General features: G+C 41.0%; 1 protein-coding gene across 1 annotated transcript in view; it reads right to left on the reverse strand.

The window, feature by feature from the left end:
* Positions 1-16,826, reverse strand: part of LOC104053411 (tubulin polymerization-promoting protein family member 2) — a 94,400-nt gene that overhangs the window by 62,415 nt on the left and 15,159 nt on the right. The window contains exon 2 of the mRNA XM_064439519.1: positions 8,632-8,731. The gene's annotated coding sequence lies outside the window, so the exon portion shown is untranslated. The remainder of the gene's footprint in view (positions 1-8,631; positions 8,732-16,826) is intronic.

Consider the following 16,826-nt stretch of genomic DNA (forward strand, 5'->3'; position numbering starts at 1 on the left):
AAACAGCAATGACTATCAGCTGCTAAATTGAAGGCAGGTGAGTAGGGCAGGATACTATGGACAAGCCCAAGTTAACTTCAAACAAGCTAATTCAGGTACCAGGAGCACTTTTGTCTGTACCACCTGGAGCTCTCTGCAGGCTACTTTGCTGCTATATAATCCTCCTTCAGAAACATCCCCACATTTCTGGCAGAAAAGCAAACCAACCAGTGGCATTTGGAAGCTGTTTTCCTTGTCATGGCAACACATACAACAACCTTTGTGGATGTCAAGAAATTGCTGGGCTTGAACAGGCAATACTCTCCTCTTGCAGTACTAGCAGATGCAGACTTAAAGGACCCAAAAAGCAACCCATAAGGCAGGAGTGGGGAGTACTGCTGAGCTTCAGGGTCTTGAGGAAGGACGATATTTGGGGTGGCTAGGACACATGGTGGGTGAAGGTTTACAAAGAAATAAGCTGTGTAAGCTGCTATCCCCACTTGGCCAGCAGGAGTAGGGAAGTGATTGTCCCTTTGTACTGGGCGCTGGTGAGGCCGCACCTCCAATACTGTGTTCAGTTTTGGGTCCCTCAGTACAAGAAGGACATTGAGGTGCTGGAGCATGTCCAGAGAAGGGCAACAAAGCTGGTGAAGGGTCTGGAGAGCAGATCTTATGAGGAGAGGTTGAGGGAACTGGATTGGTTTAGCCTGGAGAAGAGGAGGCTGAGGGGAGACCTTATTGCTCTCTACAACTACCTGAAAGGAGGTTGTGGTGAGGTGGGTGTTGGTCTCTTTTCCCACGTAACTAGCAATAGGATGAGAGGAAATGGCCTCGAGTTGCACCAGGGGAGGTTTTGATTTGATTTTAGGAAAAATTTCTTCACCAAAAAGGTTATCAAGCATTGGACCAGGCTGCCCAGGGAAGTGGTTGAGTCACCATCCCTGGAGGTATTTAAAAGAGGTTTGGATGTGGTGCTTAGGGGAACGATTTAGAGGTGGACTTGGCAGTGCTAGGCTTATGATTGTACTCAGTGATCTTGAGGGTCTTTTCCAACCTAAACGATTCTATGATTCTAAGCTGCCTAAACATGTCTCTATGCTGTACCTCGTTGCTGCTGAGTCATTTGGAGCCTCTGAGCAAGTCAGATCTCTGTGAAGAAAGTGTCTCGGTTTCTTTCCTTTGAAGGCAGGAAAATGTTTACTTAGTGGAGTAAACCTCAGAAATACCAAGAGCCTGCCCCATGCTTTGAAGCTCACACATATCATTTTACCTCACAGAGTCATTCCCTTTCCTTCTAATGCTGTTTTCCATACGAAAAAGAAATTATTCCATGAACACTGAAATGAAAGCTGGTTACTTACTGAGGTCAAGGCTTTCTCCCGTCAGCTTCCTTTCCCTAGTCACCTCTGCCCAAACCTGTCTCCTCAGTCCCCACTGTATCCTTGGTTCATGCAAGTTTTGTATGCACAAAACAGCATGTGCTGTGCTAAGGACCTCTGTGTTGACCGCTTAGCTGACACCTATGCTTAACCTGTCTTCCCCTTTGCAGAGGCACTGCCTCTCTTTCTCTAGACAGAAAGCAGTTTTCACAAATCTAGTCAAAACATAATTATCTGTAATCCTTCTTCAAATCCAGTTGAAGAGTGAACAAGCTGCTCATGAGGGGGACTAGCAGACAGACAGATTGATGGCAAAGAAAGATTGTGTAAGCCTCATTTTCTTACGAAACCAAGCTACAGTAGAATTAGGAGATTCAACATCAAGTTCCGCAAAGATTATAATTCATCCACTTTATACAACTTATTATAGAGCAACTTTATTCATCTTACACGGCAACACAAAATGCTACACAGGAAAAAGAAGGGCTGATCCCTCATTATTGTTAGTCCAGGGGTCATGAACCTCATTATGGGTCTCACAAGCAAATAAAAAATTTTAAGAATAGCATTGCAGAATTTTAGAGTTAAAACCTACAGAAAGTTGAATAAACAGACTCAGGAATCACTGCGAAACTAAGCTACACTATTTTAACTAGCCAATTAATCAGAGACACCTACTTTTATGTTACAGGAGTACTGGTCACCCCCCTAAATTTCAGTAGATAGAGCACAGGCTTCCTCACAAACATTCATGTCTATACACTTAAATGTACTTCCCACAGCTGGGGAGCTGAGCTCCATTCTGCAGCTGTTTTGCAGTGGTGTATGCGCTTTACATTTTGGTAGTATGCACACTTCAGTTTATACATGTGTAAGCTTTCTGTTTAATGTAAGTTGCTCATTCCATTTGTGGTTGCCATCAAAGTACGTAACCTCATTTAAAACTCCAGTTTTACATAGAACTGAAGAGTTACCTCAACAATATTGAAGCCTATGCCTTTCTGATGACCTGCATCCAGCCATTTTAAGTCAACAAACATGTCTTTTCCCTGACCCTTTTGAGCTTTTGTTCAAAAGTTTGAAGGCTGCTTACTGACAAGTGATTTGTTTCCATTAGAACATGCCTCATTCCAGCCATCCGTGACCATTTTGTACTTAGGGCTTTATAACCAGCACGTCTCAACATTCCTAAAATCCCAGAGAGGATCTGAAAATAGAATTAGAAATGAGCATTTAAATTAAAAGCAACAGCCCTTGCATGAAGCTGCCAGGTTTTTATGGTAGATAGTGTCTTTTTGCCCACCCCCACTCTCTCTACTCCCCCTTCTTCACAGGGTTGTAAGCCGCATTTTCCATAATATTTTGCAATGCCACCTAGGGTTACATTCACTCTATTTATAGGGTCCTGTTTTAAAGTGAAACAGGTGTCAGATTGAATGAGGCTGTTGTCAGCATACATGTCCTCTTGGGGAGGGGATGGGAGGTTTACTACTTTCTGTACTTGGGGGATTTACAGTTTGATGGCTAATCTCTCTCTGCAGGGCTCAGTGGGAGGAGGGGGAAGAGCAGAACAGTGGAAGGAAAGGTTAGCTTTCTGCTGAAGCTATGCAATGCTGCCTCTCCCCCAGCACCATGCAACCAGACCTTTGTTTTTTCCATGTGCTGAAACTGATCTGAGTGTTTGTGAAAGGGGCCAGACAGCCTGTCCTGAGCAACGAAACCCTTCAAACAGCCATGAAACAGGCAGAGCTCAGCTGAGGTGGGGGAAATGGAAGACTCCCATCCCAACCACCTCCCACCCACCCCTTACCATCCATTGCACCAGAGACCACTTCTGAGGAACAAAAGATCAGCCTAATGCCTCCATGCTTCTCCATCTTATGTCACCCATGCTGTTACTATCTCCTAAATAGTAAAGCATTAACATCGCGTTCAGGCACTCTGGGAAGAGGCAAGATATGGACCACTGTGCTAAGTGCAACAAGAACCAGCCTAAAGGGTCACTGACCCACTGAGCTCAGAGTCAGACCAAGAAGACAATGAATATGTGAACAGCCAAAGGGTGTGGGGGTGGCATGCGAAGGCAAGGCAACACTTAAAGAGAATTTAGTAAAAAGCAGAAGTCACACCTCATTGCTTGCCTTCACTTTGACTTGCAGGTTAGCCATGCTTATGCCACTGCTAGTGATTCATAAGAATGAAATAGAGGCCACTAAGACATTTGACAGACCAGTAACAGTTCATTAATTGTTGTGACTATTAATCACTACCTACATCAAAATAAACTTCTTAATAGACTGAACTCCAGTACGTGCTAGACATGTTACAGTGGCAAGCAAAAGAGTGGCTGCTTGTCCAGGAACATATCCAAACTACAGATTTGACTTGACAAACAGGGAGGACAAAGGTACTGTGATAAAAGTCAGAGAGCTGATAAGAGGAAGGAGAATGGAACAAAAGAAATCGTGACTGAAGCTGGCTTTTCTTGCTGAGGACATTTAATGCATAGATGAGTGCCTTTTTGGCACAGTAGAGAAAGCAGGTCCTTGGGAAGCACTGGAATGAAGAGCTCACAAATGGCATCAACATGTAGGGAGAAGTTGGGAGAGAGGTACAGGGTCAATGACAAAAGCACGGTGTGCACCATGAAGAGTGGAAGCCGAGCTGTCAGGGTGAAGATAGAGTTGTGGGGAAAGACAATAACAAAGACGATTTGATAAGTAAGACGTTCCTAGAAAGGAAAAAAATTCTGAGAGACACTGGTGACAATGATTTAGAGGTGTCGCAGACTCATCTGGCATCATGAGCGTACCAGCCTTGCTATATCTTGTATATTAAGTATTCACAGGTATCCATCATGGCTTAGAACCTAACCATTTCCACAATGCCTGAAAATCAGAGGATCTTTCAAGAGATAGAATAATAATTAAAGAATAACCTGGAAGACAGGAATATTTAAAGTGGGTTAGGCCACCATACTGATTTCCACTGGAAGAAAGTATCTGTAGTTCTTGGAGAGATATAAGCCACATAAAACTGTCATATTTATCCAAGGAACAAGGCATTAAAGCAAATAGATTTACATGTGCAAAATCCCAGTTCAGCATGTGTTTGTGGATTTACTGTGATTCATCAGACATTCATGTTAATTGGCTATACAAACAATAACTTACATTTTAAATTTAGTATTTGTACTTGGAGTTATCACTACTGTATAACTATCATGGTATTTGCAGTTTCATTTGTGCACATATTTATGAACATTTGGGTTTTAAATATCATGAAAATCACAGAAATATGAAAAAAGTCATGACAAAAATCTGAACAGAAATGCACAGAAATGCAGTGGAACTCTTACAGAACTATTTAGTTTTGTTTTATTAAGCAAGGAAACAAACTCTGAAAATAACAGTGAAAAAAATATCACATAACTTCATGGAAAATGGGGTTGGGAGAAGACACACAAATATTTAAGTACAAAAGGTTACGTTTTCAGAAGTGCTCACCAGCTCCCATTCCTGAAAATGAACACCAGACCCACTGGATGCTGAGTGCTGTCAAAAATCTAACCACTTCACTGAAGAGCCTAACTGGGAGCTGAACTGTCTTTGTAATCTGATCCCATCTGGGAGATGTGGCATACCAAATTCTTTGGAAAGAACTAGATCTTATCATTGCTGTTCCTGAATTAATAAAACACAGTTGAAAGAGTGCTTTGTGCAATATAAATCGTTTTGATAACAAATTTACATGCTGCAAAAACAAACAAGCAAACAAAACCCCCAAAGTTATAAAGGGTTTTTAGCAGGTTGTTCTTATATTTGGTAGGGAACTTCAAACTAGGCAGCTGGGTAAATCCTCACCTGCTTAGAAACCCCCTGGGCACAACTTCATGGTACTTTGCCCTTCCCTAACCTCCAGGGCTTCTGTTTCCCCTTATGCGCAAGAGCATAGAGATAGAGCTGGAGTCTATTACAACAGACATGGCTCTGTTGGCTGCTGCACTGCCTTCCAAAGGATGACGCAACTGTCTCTTTCATTTTGCCATCCCTGAAGTTGTCGTGCCCATCTTCTGCCTCATGGCAGGATTCAGGTCTGTACCATATATATGCGCATGTATGTACATATGCATATACCATAGTTCAGAGTTTGCAGACAGGTTATCAGCAGGGGATTACAAAGCAGTTGCTTCCAGGGGGAAGCCTGCATTAGACTGCTCTCTGGAAAGCGCTTGGGTCTTGAATTCAGCTATAACTATGAAAATGCTTTCCAAGCAAGGTCTGCTACCAGTCCCCTGCGCCACTCCAACATTTGTCAGATCTCGTGCCTCTAAGCAAATGTCCATAGCTTGGATTACAGGAAATAGAGACGACAATAGCTGTAGTCTTTCTTGCCATTTTTAGGTCCCTATCCCTAATATTCTTGGCAACTGATCACCCACTCCAAAATTATCACTATCTCTATCCATCTAATTAAATCCGCTACCTGCTAGCTATAGCTCTTTATTTCGTTCTACTCTCCTACAGACTCAGTTAATTTTGCATTTTTTCTCATATGACAGTTCTTACAAATATTTCTGAAAAATGTCCCTCCAGTCTTCAGCATCACACAAATCTGCATTATATTTCCAGTGTGTGACAAGCCTTGATTCTTGAGGGTCACCAAACTGCATTTGCAAAGTCCTTGTTGGCTATAGCAGAAGTCTGTACACCACTCTTTGTGCTGTACAAGTAACGAAGTAATAAAAGCATCCACTGTGCAGCAGGAACTTCACGTTCACCTTTCAAAGGATTTGCCACCCTTATGGAGTTAATTTACATTAACATAAATATTCCATTAGTAGAAATGTTTATAACATACTTCTCTCTCAAGAGGCATTCTGCAACATGATTCTTCAACCACTTATGTTTGACTAATGTGTATCACATTTGAATAATATAAAAAGACAACTGAGTTAAGTGATTGAATGCCTGGAGAAAACCAATGTTAATTTCCACTAAAAGCAAAGCACATTCCCTTAATTTTGCAGCTTAATTACAGAAGTATTTGGCTCACAAATAAAAAATGGTTCAAGAAAAAGTCTCCAATAATAGGTTGCTGAAGCTTGTTTTCCCCTCCCATATATCTCTAAAAAGGATTTTTCATACACAGTATTTCAAGCCTGTTCCTGTGACCCCGACCAAGGCTGGTAATACTGAAAACTTGCTTCCTGATATGTTGTTAATGTAATCTGACACCCCTGCAGGAGCTTGGCATGGGGTGGCTTCTACATATCGCAGGCTCAATTAGTGCCAAAAATCCACCCAAAGAACATGCCTTGGGTAGAACAATGCTCTTCTCCTCAATTCTTTCTGATAGGAAATTCTCCATGGCACCCTGGAATTTTTCAGAAGAAGCTTTATAAGTAAACTTTAGAAATGAGCTGATGCCCATGCTACCCGTTCTGCTACTGAGCTAACTTGTTGGCCGTGTGCTTTCAGTAACAGTAGCGGTGACTTGCTGAGGCTACTTGGTTAAGGTGAAGGATATACTGTGTTTCACATGTCAGCTCACTGATATCCAAAATAGATTGAGTCATTTTTCCTGCCATATAGAAGGCAATCTTTAAAAAATTCCATTAAAATGAACAGGGGGCAAAGGCAAGTCAATAAGTAAAGAATAGATTAAAATGTAAAGCTTAACAAGCCTTCTAGTTTATGCATAGAAAACATATCACTGACATTGTTCAGACAAGCTCAGAACAAACTCATGGCCATGAGTAGGATCACTCCTTTGACTTCAGCAGGAAGAGGGCAATTTACTTTATCTAGAATACAGCAGTGTCCTGGTGTCTTACATTATTGCTCAGTGGAGTAGTGACCCAGATTTCTACTCCAGGCAGATGGACGCATCTCAGAAGGGTCACTTAAAGTGTAATTATTCATACTTTATCACGGTTATAGAAAGTTAACTTGCTTTGTGCTGAACTCCTGTGAAACTTCTAAAACCCAATTGCTAAAAATTTTAGCTCTAGTGACTGGTGCTCAAGCAGCCAGATGAGGATGCAACAGAAAAGCAGAGAAAGATTAATTTGAGCCTTGTGAAGCTTTTGTTCTTTCCTTTCATGCACTGCCTGTTAGTCACTTCTTTCTTTAAGTAATACAATTTTTGTTTTGTACTAAATTATGTTAAAAAATCTGCAAAATGGCAATAGCAGGAAGAGAAACTTTCATTTAAGCTCAAGCTTCAGTGACTTTTAAGAACAGAGGGTATATTTTCCTGAATAAACTACATGATCTCGTATGTGCTCAGTCCATCCCATTTCTCTAGACTCTTATCTTTGCATCTGGAGTGCATACAAGTGTACCATTACAGGGCCATCCTTTTATGCAAGTGGACATTCACCTTCTAGTGAGACTTTTTCAGTTCCTGATACACTTATGGTATGTGCTACATGGAGACCGCTGGCATGCATTATTGACTTCTATGGACAATATACATAATAGACTTCTGCAGTGTGGGCATAAAAATGGGCACAAGGATAATGCTCATTAGGGACAGCAGACTGATTAGAAACAGAGAGCTTCAAGAGCTACTTCAAGGATCAGCAAATTTAAGCCATCATCTTTGAAGCACAAGATAGAATGTTAAAGAATTTGCTGTGTGATTTTTTTGTTAAAAGGCTCCCATTTTTTACATCCCACATTTGAGGTCATGATTAATACAAAGGTGTAGACAACTTAAGTTATCTGCCTGCTCATAAAAGGAGCCATTTGACACAATACTATGCCCATGCAGATAATGTCCACAACTGTGTGCAAACACCTCTTTAAGGGGATTAAATATGAAGAGTTACTCTCAACTGTAGTTTTTGTGTGAGTGAGTAGGAGATTTTTCTTATTCATACAGAGTTCCACATGTTCAGAGATCTTTCTTATCTCCAGATGTCATGCCAATTATTATCTGCTGAGTGAATGAGGTGCCTTACTGTCAACTGTTGCTGGAGGAAACAGTTTTATCTATGTGACTCCTACTCAGTATTTTTGTCTTTGGGTATACTAATTGCATTTAGAGCCCAAACCAGTAGAGCTGCTCTTCTGAACACCAATCCAGCAAGGAATCTAAGTGTATGCCTCGTTTTACACATGCACTCATGAAAATTGCTCATATTTTTGAAACTATACAGGTACTACAATTCCTTATGTAAATCCAATTTCTTAATGATGAATTAAAGTCTTATTCTCACGTCTAACGTCCACTTGAGTACACTACTGTAAACAGTTAAAAACAGTACCTGAATGTTTCATGGCACTTCTGCAGACCCCAGATACTGCTGATCTGCTTATTAGGCAGTAGACGAACAATGTCTTCTCTTGCAACTGCAAACATCTTCTCTGTATCAGACAAAAAACACAGTATCTCTATTTTAGTGATTACCGCAGTCATCAAAATGTTGCCACAAGAATGAACAAGGAAGATGATGGACAATGCTACTTGCATAGAACATAGGATGCCACTGAAATAAAATGAAAACTGTGATGTACCTTAATGGAAATAAAAATGAGGTTATAGAAAGGAAGGGTCCTGGAATCAAAATCAGGGCTTTACACAGGGCTGTGGAGGAGAGCGCATGGATTTCTGAGTGTGCACAGAAGTAATCAGTATGAAACTGTTGTGGGGAACATTCCATGCTGGGAGAGATTTGTAGAATGGCCGAGAACTTGTACATGAGATCAGAAAACACGATGATACAGCAAAGAGCTGGAGAGAAATGAAGTGGCAATCCTCAGAACAGTCACAGGGGCAAGACGATGACCTGTGCACACACCTCTGCACCATGAACCACACTCCCCCTTTCTGGGAAAACTAACAGTGAGTTCCCTGCCACAGTTACACATAGCACCATCCATCAGATGACAAGAAAAACACATCTGAAACATATAAACATAAACCAAAACAGCAATTCTAGGACTTAAACTGTACTGACATTTAATACCTGTAATTGCATTCAAAACAATAAACTCCAAGCAGCCAGATATTCACGGTACACTTTATCATACAGAGTACGAAGCAGTGTCAAAAAAGACCAGGCCTTCCAGAGGACTTCTTTGTAAGCGTGCCTGATGGAGGATGCTTGCCACCTGTGTCTGAGAGCTATGTGAAGGATTCAAGCTCCAAATTTCTTCCAACCATGCACAGAGGTACTCTGCTCTAAAAGCTCCACTCTTCCCTAGATGGTAGGAAACAGTGTGATAAAGAAGAAGCTACAATATGCTGAAAGGACTACACATATTTGAAACCCATGTGTAAATACATACATACATACATACAATCAAAATTATCATGTGGAGTTACCCACAACTCTGCCCATGAAGGGGAAAGGACAGAGGTCCCTGCCACTGAAGAACCAGAGCCGGAAGAAGAATCACCAAAATGCCCTCCTGAGGAACAGCATCTATAAGAAGACATCACCAAGAAGCAGCTAACTGCCTAATAGGCACACTTCTTTTTTGTTTTACAGGGAAAATATATTCTTAGCATTCACATAGTACTTTTGCAAAGAAAGGTTATATAAAGCGATACAGCACACACACAGAGACACACGCAAAAAAGAAATGTGAATGACTCACTGCACTTATGCAAACTAAGTTGCGTAAGCCTGTTTTTCTCAGCTCTTAAAAAAAACCAAAACAGCACATACACAACCTTAAAAAATGAGCTGAAATTCTCAGTTATGAAAGATAAAAATGTTGAATAAAAGCAGAACTCCGTCAGCTTCTCAGGGACCTTCACGCCCGCATCTGGTGTAGTGTTTACCAATGGATAAAAATAGAAAGTTGAAACTTAATAGACCCTAACATTTATCACAGTATTTAAGAATCAAAACAGAAAACATCAGAGAACTGGAATTCACTTCAGATGAAATAACCCTGAAAACAGAGATCAACAGCTATGTTTTGAAGGGAATTTAGTTAATCCTCACTGAAATAGTACCCTCTAGGTACTTAGCAAGGGCAGGCTCGAAAGAAAATAATCAACTGTACTTCTTCAGTTGAATAGGTAAGCAACTATAATAATGCAACCTGAAAAGAATTTAATCTTTCTAAAAAATCTTGCAGAATTTCCTCTAAACAACTGACATATTAATTGTTGGCAGATGACATCATAGGAGTTGGTTTCTTTAGTCATGCACAAAATCCATCTTTCTTGCTAAAGGGTAGGGGTGTTTTCATATTTGCCAGAACTAGGGGTTGATAACATGCATGCCACAGGTGGGATACAGGCAGATGACACACTGTTTGGGGTGTTAAGAACCATTATCTGTCCCAGGTGCTAGGCATCACCGATCAGCCCATGAGCAATATCTGTTAGACTTCAGATTTGGAAAAGACATCAACAGTTTGGCACACCAGTCTTGACAGCTGCCAAACCATGCCTTTGAACAGATAGGCCACAAAATTTAGATAAATTAAGTCCTGAATTAAGGAAGGTGTAACATGAAATGAACCTTCTAATGTATTCTCAGAAGTGTGATCCACAATAATTTAAGAGAGCGTTTGCAAATAATCCTTCTTTTAATTGCAGTAGGAGCATTACTTTGGTGAATTATTCAAATCTACTGCTGATGAGATAATATCAGGCCAGAAAATTATATGAGTCAGCTACCTACTCTCACAGGATCCTGTTCTCTCTCTCTCATTCACAGCACACAGGCACAAAGCACACAAGTGGCATGTGATTGATTGATTGTAGCAGTTGGATCCTACAAGACCCTGAATGTCAAGTCCGGGGGACTGCTCACAGGCTGAAGCACTATGCAGCGAGAGCGAAGGCAGTGGACCTGAGCGTATCACTGCCCTTGCCTACATCTCTGATGCCGAGCAGAGCCGTAGCACCAGGGCAGCCAGGAGGACCCTGACCATGATGGGGTGGCACAGAACAGCAGAAAACCAGCAGAAAATCACACTGGTAAAGGACAGCAAAGAGGAGAACAGAGGAGGGAGGCTGGGGGATGGCTCAGAAGTAACCTGAGGCAGGGCAACAAGAAATTTGAAAGGTTAGGCTGTTTTAAAGATGACACCAAGTAGGCACTAGAATAGAACATGCTATATGTAAGAAGTAAACTCTGGGCATATTTTGAGTTAAAGGTTGCAACTCTCTTGGGATTCTGGCACCTTCATTCCAGCTTTGTGACTGCAGAAGCAGCCCCTGATGGCATTCTAGCCTCACAATTCAAAGAGCTGCCTGTTTTGTTTTACATGGTACATGGGACATGAGTCCTGGTCCTGTGCCTGCTGTCTGTTACTTAGTCAACATGACAGACACACAGAAAACACAATAGAGTATATTTAGAGGAAACAAAAGCCTAGGCTTTAAGGCCACAAGCCACAGCTCATTGGTTCTAGAAGATATCTTTAGAAAAATACCATTTTTGGTGTTGTGGTAAATTAACATTTTCTATTTTAATAAAATATTGATTTTTGAGCTACAGAGTTCATGCTACAGACGATAAAAAACAATTCTTGCTCTCTGTCACATGAGCAATCAAAGCAGCACTCCGTTTCACAGAGCTCATGGATAACCAGGCTTCAGTTTGAAACTGTTGACATCAGCTTTGAAGTATAGGTTTAGAGCACACTGATAACGCAACAATATGCCTGCAGTCCTGCCTCAGACACAGGGATGGACAGCATTCAGGAAACAGTTCTGCTCCGGCAGACAGCCCAAGGCAGAATCAGCAGTCCCACTACCTTCAAGTTAATCTCATTTAACACTAACGATGCTAAGAGCTACATTAATGGACTCCAACCAACAGTCTCCACTTTTCCAAGATGCTTCTGTATTAGGGCAAAAAGCCCTTCAAAACTGAAGGTTTGGTTTCAGAAAAGACCTCCAGGTATCACACACAGTCAGTTGCTGCACGGCTCTCCTCTCCATGACATGTCAGGTCAATGCAGGAGGCAGGGTTGGGCTGGGGGAAAGTTCACCACACCAGACAGCAGCAAGACCAAGAAAATGTCTTTGCTAAAGATCTACTGGTAAAACACTGACGAAACAGAAATTTCAATAATAAAAACACTGCAAAATGTTCCATTCTGGGAAACCCAATGAAGTAGAGTTCGTACTGCTGACTGCTTTAACGTGCTTTAGAAGCAAGTTGGTGCAGATACCAGAAACATCTAGCACCGCAACACAGAGCTTTGAGTGGGTCATTCGTGCTGCACTGTGCCACATAGACCAGGTCCAGAAATTATATAACCTTGTCAGCTAAAACAAATGAAAAATATCTGTGCATTAATGAAACTTAGAGTGCATAATCAGAGATAAATTTAGTTTGACTGGTATGAACAATACTATGATTGAGAAAGACACAGGAGGAGCTGAAAGGAACCATGTGACACTAATCTAAAACCTATCCTTCAATCTTAACTCTATCATCAACTCGGTCCTGTTGGAAGTCATATAAATTCAATTCAAGATCTGAATACACTTTCTTTTTTATTCTGAAGAATAAAATAAAGGAGAAGAAAGTCCCAGTCCTACCAAGTTTTAGGTGTGTAGTTAACTTTATTTCCACAATTAATCAAGTCACATAAAGTCCAATCATGTATAAATCTTTGCAAAATGTGAACTTTTCCTTGTCAGCCTTTTTCAGAGGAGAAATAATTTTGAATAACTAATACAAGGCAGTAAAAGTGCATGTACAATTAGTACTATTTCAGTACATTTGGATTTCCATTTGACTTTTGTCACTCAAGAGAGCCCCATACAAACAAACCCGTTTATTTCCTGCATTCTGTCCTTCAAGCACCATGACAGAAGACATAGACAAAATGCCCTGTCAGATGGGGCAAAATTCAGTTTTACAATAATTAATTTTATTGAAAGCTGCCAAAAATACCTACTTGTATTTCATGGCCTCATCCTGACCAACAATAAGGAGCTCTGAATTCCACTGGTGATAGAGAAGATTACAGGCTGGTACTCCATGGTGCTTACAATGATAAATTAACTTTATTTTTAGGAAGTACAGACTCTACTTTCAGAATGTACCACCACCACACCCAGCTTCTATTTTAAGGGACAGGCAAGAACCTATGAATTCAAGCCTGATTAGTTATGCCATGCCACTGATTCAAGGCAAAGGTAGGGATTTCTTTTCTGTGTTCTTCACCAATTCTCCACAACTTCCTGATCCTCTTTCCTTCCGAGCAGGAGGATAAAGAACAAGAGTATCACTTTATTCATTATGAAACTAAGTGAGTGCAAAGAAGCAATGATGACTGAAAAAGGAAACTGACAATGACTCTGAAATTTTGTGTTACGTTTTTACAGTGGACAAAAACATGTTTTCTCTGAAAATGAGAGTCCAGCTGCCAAGTTATGCACTGGGTTTTTGCTGAGGTTGTACTTTATGGACTGACATTGTAGTTACAAGTGCTAAATATTGACTGGTTGGTCAAAGACAGATACCCTGTGAAATGCCAGTCTGACTGAGTGAAGCCGGATAGCTGCAACTTGGCAATTCACACACACAAGGTTTCTGACCAAGAACCTACCTGCTGTGCTGACCATATCAAAGACACTGCTGCTCTAATCCAGCCAGATTAGGTAAATCAATTCCTGACCAAAATGCAACACTGCTGGGCACCCTTCTCCAGCAGACAAGCCCGAGAGGATAATGATGGGAATTAAACTGTCTTTCAGCCCCAAAGGCAGGGCTGTGCCACACCGGCAGAGGTGCTCAGGAAAGCCAGAATGACTGCTGTGCTGCCAGCCTTGGCATTGATGGAAGATGCTAGGCTCAGCAATTACACTAGATAAGTCAAATGTAACATCCAAGTTCACCTCCTGGTCCTGAGAAGATAGCTGAAAAGCCAGATATGGAGGCTGTTTTCTTTCCATAAAGATTGTTTAAAATATGCTTCATGAATTAAGTTATGATGAGCATATTGGTATACATGTGACTACATTCATTCATATTAATGAATCTATTAGTCTCTGTATTTAGCAGAGACATATTAAAGGTACATAAGTATATGTAGTACACTCATGTGTATGTCACAGAATTACACATCATTACTTCCTGGAATCATCAGTTCCGCTACGCACACAGTTATTGCTCACCTGAAGAATACTTGTGCCAGTTCTTCTAAACTTACTTCGAAAACATTAGTGCTAAATTTAAGGAATACTGCATTTTTAATGCTAAATATGCCATTCCAGACATTAAAACCACCAATATCTGCTAGAACTACCAAACACTGTTTTCCACACAATATTTACTGTTTAAACAGACCCTTTATCTTCTTTTATAGAGGTATAAATGAGGCCCAAGCACTTTGCACAGGTTTCAGAGTATTGCTAACAGCTCAAGCAATGCTATGCCACCTGGAGTTGCTTCTGTTTGGGAGAGGTTGTGTGCTGACTGGAGTACCGATGACTACAGAGAACCGATCTGTAGTTTAATAAAACTTTTCCATGAAACAGTGTTTGCTTTGCTTGGACTCCCAAGAACAAGCATTTTTCAATTTTAGCAAACAACATGAGCACAGATGGGTCTACTTTTTGCTGTGCTAGTCTAAACCAGTAATAGGAATCTAGTAGCATACAGCTACAAAGGCACATGAACAGTTTGACCCATTTGGTAACCTTTGGATTCAACTTAAGCTGTGAGTTCATTATAATCCCAACACTAAATGACTTGGAGAACAAGAGAATGGCAACAGTCTGTGCAATTTTCTACTTTACATACTTATTAAATAGACACAGGCATACGTGCATTGTGTCTGCAGATAGCTGGTATATGTAATTATGTGACAATTTTTAGTGAATACACCTCTTTTATTCTAATTTTCAATGATGAAAAATCTGATAATATAAATAGTTGGTAGCAGAAGGTGTTGTCTATTTGACTACTGAAATAATTGACACCTGCAGCCCTACAATGCAGTTCAAAGAACACTGTAAGAGAAGCCTACTCAGAAAAATGGTAATGAAGGGGGGATGTGCTGGCACACCATATATGCTGTAAAAGCAAGACCTCTCTCAGCTGCTGCATATCAAACTCGCCTCAGTCACTCACAAATTAAGTCCAGCTGATTGTCAGCTGCCATTGCAAGCAAGTTCTTTATAAAAAAATCATTATTAGTAGCTATGGGTAACCTTGGAGCTCTGCTTTCTTTCCTACCTGCAGAGGTATGCTTGTGTTTAGGGAAAGACAAGAAATGAAGATTTGGTCACCAGACCTTAAAAACAAATAGATGGGCCATGATATACCAAGTTACTGTTTTGATTCTCCACTGCCAAATGAAACTATGTCCTGCATGGTCAGAGAGCTGGAAGCCCCCATCTTCTCAGTGGTCAATCATATATTGTACAGCTAGCTGAGATACAGAGGTGCCTGGAAGGGACTGCAGGAAGAAGGGAGTGCGAGGACTCACAAGCTAGCAATGGTTGTAGGAGATGGATCAGAGACATGGGAAATATTTGGATGGTGTTAGCTGCCGCACAATTCAAGTCTGTCAAAATCATGGAGAAATTTCAGTTGTGCACTTCTATAATAACATGGCTTCTGACATATTTCATAAGAAGCCTGTGGAAACAGGTGAATGAGCACAAGCGCAAGCACAGACTATGTCCCAGCACTGCCCTGCAAAAGCAGTATTTAATGCTTTTCTTTGCATTAAAAAGCCTCCAGATGACATAGAGGAATTAAATCCTGTCATCCCTTGGGGTGAGGTATTAACCTTCTTTGCATATGCAACACAACAGCAAGCTCAGAACCACCTTGTATATCCTAATTGCTAGTGTCACTTGCTAAGCTCTAGGCCACATCTACATACCATAAAGTCCCCCTTCTCAACAGACAGTTCAGCTGGAGGAGAGAGATGGCAGCAGAGCACACATTTGCTTCCAATCCCCCTTACTACACCTGCCCAAGAAGGGATTTCCTGTCCTTTAAGGGGAATTCCTCCGACTAACACTGAAGTTTCCACTCCACCAAGCTAACACCCCCGTTCCAGCTCAGCAGGTGAGAATTTAGGACAGTGGAACCATGAGAAAAAGATTGTGGACAGTCTCCCTTCGTCCACTACCCTGAGCCTGCTTTGCCCTCTGAGAACACTCTCTCCTGGTAGCGCTCCATGAGAGGGAGAGAAGGTGCTATGGTCCCAGGTACTGCTTGTAGGGATTTTTTTTTTTTTTAATTTCACCATATTAATCTAGAATTCTGGAGAGACTAATAAAAAGCCCTAAAATGCACTTTGAAAAATTATATTTCACACCAGATGCACGTTTTAATTTAAAAGTCTTAAGGGCCCATTGCCACGATATGCTACATCTCCCACTGTTACACCAGACATCATTGTCGTCTTCTAGTGGAGTTCCACGCACTTCGCAGAAAGCCTTTTGTATCTCATATTTCACCACCCATTAGGATACTGAGAAATAAGTCCTATTCTATAAAAGAATTAGGCCTAAGTATGT

This window comes from Phalacrocorax carbo, chromosome Z (genome assembly GCF_963921805.1).
Source record: "Phalacrocorax carbo chromosome Z, bPhaCar2.1, whole genome shotgun sequence".
NCBI classification, from domain to species: Eukaryota; Metazoa; Chordata; class Aves; order Suliformes; family Phalacrocoracidae; genus Phalacrocorax; species Phalacrocorax carbo.